Raw genomic sequence first — 10,159 nt, 5'->3', positions numbered from 1 at the left:
CCCTCAAGGACAATTAAATAGGAGAAAGTATGTGTAGTACAACTTCTGTCTATTGAAACACCACTGTATAAGTTACTTGTTAGGCACTCAGCTAGGGCGGCCAGCAGCCAAACCCTTTCTTCTCCTGCTTACTAGCCTAACTTTCCCTACTGTACCCTTTAGAATGAACTTACATCCCTCCCTCCTCATATTCCTAGCCCTGCTACCTCTTATTGAGACACTACTGTTGCCATATAACCTTTTGCCACTAGGTAGCACCCTTTTTTCCTAAATATTTTCCTACTGTCTCTAAACACAACTCATAGGTACACAGTATTCTTAACTTGTAGAGTATAGTTCCATTCTACCCTTCTATCCTTTTGCTCTATTCTATTCAACTACCATGCCCACTATCCCTACTCTCTAGCCTCTTACCCCTCACCTTTCTCTACCCAAACTTACCTTAGCAATCAGTTTCCCACTGATTGTACTCCCAGGATTCACTCCTACAGCGGCTCTACTCACTCTGTTCACCCTGTGGGCTCAGTCCGCTCCCCTACCCTGCCCCCAATTCCCAACCACCCCCAGTGCTTCTAGATTTATACACGCTAACCACACACCCTCCTCCATTCAACCTATCCCATACGCCAAACCTGGAATTTGCTAAATCCTACCTCCCCCTAAACTTTACCTCAGTAACACATCACAAAACATCCCTGCATAGTAACCTGAACACTACACAACTATAATGCCACCGACTACTGCTCTACCACACCTGAAACCCTTACTCCTACTCTTACTCTTACCCATCCTAACTGTACCTTACCTAATTACCTTCTATGAACACCTTAATTCCCTAGACTATAGCAAACCCAGAAAGCAAACTGCCTCAACTCTAATAATCCCTCATAGTCATAATAATACATCCTGTCCACCAAAGTACTCGTCAGCCAAATTTCATAGACTCACTCACATCACATACTACAGCTCTAGAACCAGGAATTCTCAAAGCCTAATGTGTAAACTTTTAAAACTCACTCTGAGAACACAAGTGCACTCCCTAATAGATGGGGACATAAGTTCATAGGTTCATAGGTTCATACTAGGCTATCTGCCCTAGGGCATTTATAAGCCTAGCCAGAGTGTGTGTGGCTTTCACCACCCCTTAGGATGAGAATACTATACCCATTAGTTTGCTGTGCCTCTGTCCAGCAGTGACACAGAGATGATTCCCAGGGTAAACCTACGATCTCCCATCCACTCGTCAAGATTTCTCTTGAACAGAGTCAGTGAGGGACTCTGCCTCACATGGACTGGGATTCTGTTCCATAGTGTAGGGAGTCTCTGGGTGATGAATCTGTCCCTCCAGCACGTCCTATTTATATCCGTGTTGAGGTTTAAGTCTCTTGCTCTCGTGGCTCTGGCGGATTTGGATTTTTTGAGGTGGAGCATGTCCATTAATTCCGGGTTGGACATGGCCTTGTATGTCAGGCACAGATCACCTCTGAGCAGACGGTATGCGACTGAATAGAGCTGGAGTTTCTTCAGTCGGGCATCGTATGACATATGTTTGAGCCCCTTTATCCTTTTGGTGAGGAACTTTTCGGGTCTTTACAACTGCTGCAGGTGTCGGGTAAGGTACATTCTGAATGGGGCATTGTACTCAATCATTGGTCTGATAAGTGAAGAGTACAGGGGTACAATGACCTCTCCTGATCTGGATGTGAATCCCTTCATGATCAGGTGGGCAATGTAGAAGTTCTTCCTAACCACTTTGGCAATGTGAGTGTCAAAAGAGAGGTTACTGTCAACTTGGGTCCCCAGGTCCCTGATAACTTCTTCCATGTTTAATGGATTACCACCTATGTGGTAATTAGGGGTTACCTTGTTTTTCCCAAAGGGTATGACTATACATTTTTTGGCATTTAGCTTAAGGCCATGGCTCTGGCACCAGTTATCCATTTCTATGAGACCTCTCTGGAGGATGTCTGTGTCTGATGGAGTGTCAATTATGGTGCCCAGTTTGCAGTCATCTGCAAATTTTGTTAGCCACAATCCCCCTATGTTTGCCTGCACTTCAGAAAAATAAATGCCGAACAAGAGGGGGCCCAGGACTGAGCCCTGTGGGACACCGCTCGTGACCGGCTTAGAGTCTGACATGGCACCAGCAACTCTAACCCTGTGTGTTCTGTCCTTGAGCCAGTTTGCAACCCATCTTGTGACATATGGGTTTACATCTAAGCTGTGAGCTTTTCTATGATGCCCGAGTGGGGTATTGTGTCGAACGCTTTTGCTAGGTCAAGGTAGGCTGTGTGAACTGCCTTACCCTCATCAATGGCCTTAGTGACTGTTTCGAAAAGTCAACCAAGTTCAAGAGGCAGGATCTGCCCTTGACAAAGCCAAATTGGGTAGGATCCAGTGTCTGTAGGTCCCCAATGTCTTTATTTATGAGTTCCATTATGATCCTCTCCATAGCTTTGCAGACAAGGCTTGTCAAGCTTATGGGGCGGTAATTTCCAGGGTCCGTAGAAGCACCGCCTTTGTGGAGTGGGACCACAGTTGCCGTACGCCATTCTTTGGGTACGTATCCTGTAGTAAGGCTAAGATTAAACAGCAGCCTTATATGTGGGTTTAGTTCCTCATTGAGTTTGCGTAGCACACAGCCGGGGACACCATCCAGTCCCATTGATGCTGTGTTTTTTGCTTTAGAGAGAGCAGCTCTCACCTGGACATCTGAGATGTTTGGGAGGCTAGACTCTGGTGGGATAGATATTTCTCCTTTTGGGGGGGAGAGAGGGGAGAAATTTGCACTGAACCTGTCTGCCAGTATGTTGGCAATGTCTGTGGGTTCAGTGATTTTTTTATCATTTTGGACTAATTCTGAGCATATCTGGGAGTTTCCACCGAGGTTTCTAACATAGCTAAAGAAGGCCTTATGATTGTCTTTTGTGTCATTAGCGATTTTTCTCTCAAAGTTGGCCTTGGATGATTTTATGTGTGATTGTAGTTTTTTGCTAGTATTGATCAGAGATGCCTTCCCTTTTAGGGATTTTGCTCTGTCATGTAGTAGCTTTCTCCTCTTGTTGTAGAGTTTGTTTTTGGCTGGGGTCCACCAGACTGGGCGCCTGCCTTTGGTGGAAAGGGTCTTGATTTTATTAGGGATTGCTTGATCCATACATTCCTGGAGGTGCTCGTAGAAGGTATTTGTAAGGGTTTCAGCAGCGTGGGTTGTGGTTTCCACTGGCTCGTGGGCCTTGAAGGATACCACTCCAGTCTTAAGAAGTGTGAAGTTTGCTTTTGAGAAGTTCTTCACTGTGGTCTTTTTTGCTGGGGGTGGGGGCGGGATGTAGATCTCGAATGAGATTAATTTATGGTCTGATCTCACCAATGAGGGATATACTTCCGGTGTGGAGCATTTTTTCCCCATGTTTGTGATGATCAGGTCTAGTATATTTTCTCCTCTTGTGGGAATGGTGACTAGTTGTTCCATAGCATTTGAGTTTATGAACTCCAGGAACCTTTGGGCTAGGGTGTTGGGGCTTGAGTAATGTTCCCAGTCTATGTTTGGGTAGTTGAAGTCACCCAATATGATGGTGTTTGGAGAGACATTCATACTCTCCAGTGTCTTCAGGAAGGCTGTGTGGGTTTCCTGAGTTTGAGAAGGTGGTCTGTAGCATGCTACAAACTGTAGGGCAGTTTTACCTATGGTTAATTGCACCTGGATGGTCTCCGATGCTTCGTGCATTGCCACTAACCTGGAGGTGTGGGTATCCTTTATGAATATGGATACTCCCCCTCCTTTTGTGGTTCGGTCCGGATTTTGGGGCCGGAACGCATGATATGAGGTATAACCTGATAGTGCTGGGGTGCTCTCAGGAGCCTTGAACCAGGTTTCAGTCACAGCACAGACATCAATGTTCTCCATACTGAGGAGGGCTTCGAGGGCGTGCATCTTGAGGTTTAGACTTCTGGCATAGAGCAGTATTACCCTTAGTTTTTCTCCATTTTTGTTTTCTAGGGCGGTAGGTTTATCATTTGAGCCTTGCCTAAAAAAGGCACTATGGGGGTGGCAAGAGCCTTTGCCAATATCCGGAAGCCCAGGGGTGACAGGTGCAAGCCGTCCCTTGACATACATCCTAATCCTGGCCCAAACTCTACCCCTACCACAGAGGCCAACACCCAAACTTCTAGCTATACACACTTGGCTACCAGATCTCACAAATTTCTCCTGATAGCCCTTCTCAATATTCAAAGCATAAATAACAAAGTTACCCCCCTGCATGCCCTCATGAATGTACATTCATTTGACATCCTCTGTCTCACTGAAACATGGCTCAAGCCATCAATACAAGACAGTGAGGTTATTCCTCCCAACTATAGTATCCTGTGACTGGACTGTAATACTAAGAAAGGAGGTGGAGTAGCTATTCTATATAAAACTGGATTACAGGTAAACTCAATAGACTCAGAATCTCCCTTAACTAGTAATGCAGAGGATCTTATTTCCAAGATTCATCTCAACAAATGGAAATCTATATAAATTATCGGTATCTACCTTCCTCCAGGCAACAATATCAGCACCTTAGAGGCTATCCTAAGCTGGCTGTCCACCACCTACCCACAAGAAACAATAGTACTTGGTGACCTTAACATAAACTGGAGGTGCTGTACATCTGAGCAGCCTTCTACCCATATCAACCTACATGTTTTTTCTCAAACCATTACATCTCCCACTAGATCCAATAAACTTAATAACAATGACAGCACACTAGACTGGATCCTTACAAATACTCAACAACAATCCTACAAAGCAGGGACCCTCCCTGAAGATCTAAGTGACCACTCACTCACCTTCCTAATCAGGTATATGAGTGAAATCCCAAACCCAACCATTTATAAGAGTATAAGGTCTAACAAAAATTTTAACCTCGATAGCTTTCAACAAGAGCTCATAGCTTGTGACTGGTCACCCCTGAAACACCTACCATTAGAAGAAGCAGTCAAATACCTTAATTCCAAATTCTTGACCACCCTTGACTACCATGCTGCAACTCGCACAATTAGATGTAGATCTAAACCAGCTCCATGGTTTTCAAAAACTACCAAACAAAAAATCCTCCAATGAAACAAATTCTGGACCACCTGGTGGACTACTAAATGCCCCACAGATCAATTAAAGTTCAGACAGTTAAGAAATGAAACCAAAAAAGCCATTCTGTCAGATAAAAGAAACTTTTACTGTCACCTACAACAAACCCACCAAAATAAACCTCAGAAATTCTGGTCTGGCATCAATAAACTGTTAAACCCAGGTCGCTCAGTCACACCTAACCCCTCAGGCTCTGAACACAACAGCCCCAACCAAATTGCCAATTCTTTTAATACTTTCTTTACAGAGACCATTAAATCTCTTGCCAATCAGCTATCCCATGACACAACATCTTCTTCCTCCCATAACGCTAACAATCCCCCACTATTTCAATTTCAACCTGTTCCTACATACCTTGTCTGCACCCTTATTCAGAAACTTAAACCCACCACTCTCGCTGCAGACTTACTACCTGTAGAATACCTACAAAAAGCTGCTAAAGCTATAGCCTACCCCACAGCTATCCTCATCAGTAGAACTATTTCTGAAGGAACCACCCCATCACTCTGGAAAATATTACGTATTATCCCCCTGCACATAGGTGGTAACTCCAAAGATTTATCTGACTACAGGCCCATAGCCATATTATCCCCTCTGGCTAAAATCATGGAGAGGTGCATTCATAATCAACTATTAAACCATCTACTAGAAAACAACTTACTAGCTATCTGCCAACATGGCTTTAGACCATTTCACAGCACCATCTCTGCTCTCTTATCCTTCACCGACTGCGTCAATAAAAATCATAATAATGATACTCTATCCTCAGCTCTCTTTATCGATCTGTCAGAAGCCTTTGATATGGTCAACCACCAGCTACTCATAAACTTACTCAAAAACTTGTCACTAGGTCCACCTGCTATACAGTGGTTTCAATCCTACTTAAATAACAGGTAACAAGCCATACTATGGCAGAATAGCCTGTCTTCCCACTTCCCAATTACCCTTGGAGTCCCTCAAGGCTCCATACTCGGTCCTCTCCTCTTCTCTATCTTTATAAATGACCTACACTCTGTAATACCTCAAGCCACCTGTATTCAATACGCAGATGATTCCACATTAATATGCTCAGCCACTTCACAATCACAACTACAGTCTCTTACCCAAAACACGTTTAGCACAGTAGAGAAATGGCTCCTTGACCGATGTCTCATTCTGAACCCAAAAAAACAAAAATGCTATTATTCACCCCCACTCGCAGAGCCTCTCCACTGAACTTTAATGTTACATCTACTAATGGTACTGTCATATCTCCTGATTCTACCACAAAACTACTTGGGGTACTAATTGATAATAACCTTTCCTTTGAGCCCCATATTAACAACACTATGAAAACAGTTAACAAAAAAACTAGGATCCCTCTATAGAATCAAACCCTTTCTGACCCCTGTAACCCGGACCATTATCGCCCCTACCCATTTAATCTCAACTCTTCTATATGCATCCCTATCTATACTAAACAATGTAAAAGCTATATGAACAAGCTTACCATCTCCTAGAATAATATTGCAAGATTTGCAACTAGGTCAACATACAGAACCCATCACTGCAACAATCTTAATCAACTAGGCTGGTTAGAACTGTCAAATCTAATTCTACTGAACCAACTAATAGTGACCCAATAGATACTATATCAACCTTCAAATACTCCAGTATCCACTAACCTAATCACCCCCTACAATAACCTAAAGTCCCTGCGCTCATCAAACAAATTACTAGTTCAAATAATTAAAACCAACAATCTGGCCGGCGACTCACTGTTCTCTAGCACAGTGGGAAAAACCTGAAACACCCTCCCTGATCACCTAACCTCCCTATCCTCAGCTCCCCTCTTTAAAACCCAACTTAAAACATATCTTAAATATCACTGGTTATGCCCCTGTCCCAACCCAGACTAACTACCACACTTGTATCCTGACACTTCTCTACATACCAGCATAAGCTAGTTAATCCTTTATTAACAATAGTGTGCTTGTCACTATACTGATCAATAGTGTATTATTTAATAATTAATTTTATACTAGCAAATAATGTGTGTGTAACTTTACTGTTCAATAGTGTGCTTTTTGCTTACATAGTTTTAAACATTTACTGTATAACTGTACTGTTTAATAGTGTGCTACATATTTTTTACACATCTTTGTATCTACATCCTTAGCTGTCTTATAATAGGAATCATTTTACTCATATGACAAAAGGCAAGGAACTGTTATAATAGACAAAACTTTACAATGTACCTGTGTTTTGCAAATACTACTCTGAAGTGAGGAGCTTTTCTCCCCGGGCCTACACTGAAAATGGACATATATCCAGTTGGACCAGCCCGGTCAACAAATGTAAAATAAAATAAATAAATAAATTATACACAGCAAAAGGCAAATATTCCTGCAACACAGAAGGACTGGTATATGTTGCCATTTGTTCTACATGTAAGTCCTTCTATGTCGGAAAAACTATTCGGAAACTATCCAACAGAATTAGAGAACACATAGCAGCCATTAAGAAAAAAGATCTGAACAATGATTTAGCAAAACACTCTCTCAATTGTCAAGATTTAAAAAAATTTCAATTCATGGTAGTGGAGAAAGTAAACACATGTAGATTTATAGACACATTTAATGCTTATCTTTAAGTTTTAGAGCTAAAGTGGCAGATTATTTTAAAAGCTGATGTGGTACCAGGCATTAACAAGAAAATCTCCATTAAATGCCTTTTAAAGTTTAAAAACAGTTAACTGGTATTCATATATCATTATTATTATTATATATTTTTTCGAACAATTCATGGTTTCTATTCATGTGAGGAGTATTTTTTGTTCTATATGAACTGTACTTTTAAATGTGCAAGTATGCAAGCTTAATAATCTTTAATTGAAAGATTGTGAATGGTTAATTACTAGCATTGGTTAATTGATGATGATATTTATAGGTACAAGCTATGTGATTGCATTGTTTCTGAGGAAGTTCTGTATTCTGTCTTCTGTATTAGTCACGGCTGCACAGGTAAAAAACACACTCTCCAAAGCCAAGAACACAGCATCCATGGGTTCCTGACAAATTCCCAGGCTGCATTCTGCATGAACTACAGAACAAACTGGCACCCCACCTAAGTACCATGTTCAATCATAGCCTCACCTCAGACTTTGTGCCCACTGATGGCGCATAGCAATGGTTATCCCACTCCACAAAGGGAGAGCCACCATGGACCCCGGGAACTACCGCCCCATTAGCCTGATGAGCCTGGTCTGCAAGGCTATGGAGCGTATCATCATGGAACTTGTACACAATGACATTGGTAATCTACAAACTCTGGGACCCTACTCAGTTCGGGTTTTTAAAAGGCAGATCATGTATCCTAAACCTGATAGACTTCTTAGAAGTTGTGACCAAAGTCATAGATGAGGGTAAGGTGGTACACACTGCCTCTCTAGATCTCTCCAAGGCTTTCGACACAATGCCCACTCTGGAATTATAGACCAACTCACTAAACTAGGTATACATCCCTATGTCACAAGATGGGTTGCCAACTGGCTCACTGACAGAACCCACACTGTGAAAGTAGCAGACTCTAAATCCAACTTCAGACCAATGACAAGTGGAGTACCGCAGGGTTCAGTCCTAGGTCCTCTCCTGTTTGGTATCTACTTCTCTGAAATACAGGCTAACACAGAAGATATTTGGCTAACTAAGTTCATAGATGACTGCAAACTAGGAGCCATAACCAAAACTCCTAACGATGTGGAAATCCTACAAAAGAACCTCACTGAGACAGATGTCTGGTGTCAAAGCCATGGCCTCAAGCTCAAAGCCAAAAAGTGCATTGTCATCCCTTTTGGTAAAATCTCTGTACCCATGAACTACCACATAGGTGGTAGTCTACTTAACACCAAAAGTGTGATAAGAGAGCTTGGGACACAGGTGGACAGTAGTCTGTCCTTTGATAATCACATCGCCACAGTAGTCAGAAAATCCTTCTACGTGTCTCACCTCATCACAAAAGGTTTCTCATCCAGGAAAAAAGAGGTCATTGTTCCCCTCTACTCATCACTCATTAGACCCATTATAAAGTACAACGCCCCTTTTGGTATGTACCTCACGAGACATCTGGAAAGGCCACAGATATACCTCATAAAGAGGATTACTGGCCTCAAACAGATGCCATATGCAGACCATCTCAAAAAAACTCCAGCTTTACTCCGTCACATATTGCCTACTCAGAGACGATCTCTGCCTAACATACAAAGCTATGTCAAACCCAGAGCTGTTGGACATGCTCCACTTTAAGAAATTCCAATCCCTCTGAGCTACATGCTCTAAGGACCTAAACCTTGTCACCACAATAAACAGAACATGCTGGAGGGATAGATTCCTGTCCCAGAGACTTCCAATACTCTGGAACAAACTACCTATCTACATCAAACAAAGCTCCTCATTAGCACTCTTCAAGAAAAATCTTGATGATTGGATGGGAGATAGGAAATTTACCCCGGGGATCACGTCTGTGGCTCTGCTTGACAGTGGCACAGGAAAATAATTTTCTTGGGTGGCAAAAGCCAGGGTACCATTTGGCTAGGCTTATATAGGCCCCAGGGCCAATAGCCTAATAACTACCTATGAACCTATGAACCTATGAATGAATGAAAGTGCTTAAGATTGCGTCTCTGGGTCATAATTTGTTTTTGTTTTATTGTTTAGTTATTTTTGTTTATTTTTGCTAGTTTAGATAGAATTTTGTCTGTTTTGTTGGTAATACTATTTTCTGATTGACTGTTTGCAGTCTGTATTTTACTTTTGTTCTTTTTTTATTATTATAAGAAATAATTTTATTTCTAGTGAGCTGAATTATGTGGGCAGTGCTTATTTCTGACAGTATATGCTTACACTTTGTGTCTAGTGTGTAAACTCAAGGTAACATAAATATGACAGATTTGCAAAAAAGATATTGATTGCAGAGGAGCCAGACAGGTAAATGACTGATGACATCCACAACCTACGGTAAACATTCTGAGGAATATGATCATCAAGGGATACT

Source organism: Protopterus annectens, chromosome 14.part0 (genome assembly GCF_019279795.1).
Source record: "Protopterus annectens isolate FY-2018-M chromosome 14.part0, PAN1.0, whole genome shotgun sequence".
Lineage (NCBI taxonomy): Eukaryota > Metazoa > Chordata > Ceratodontiformes > Protopteridae > Protopterus > Protopterus annectens.
This window is presented reverse-complemented; position numbering follows the sequence as displayed.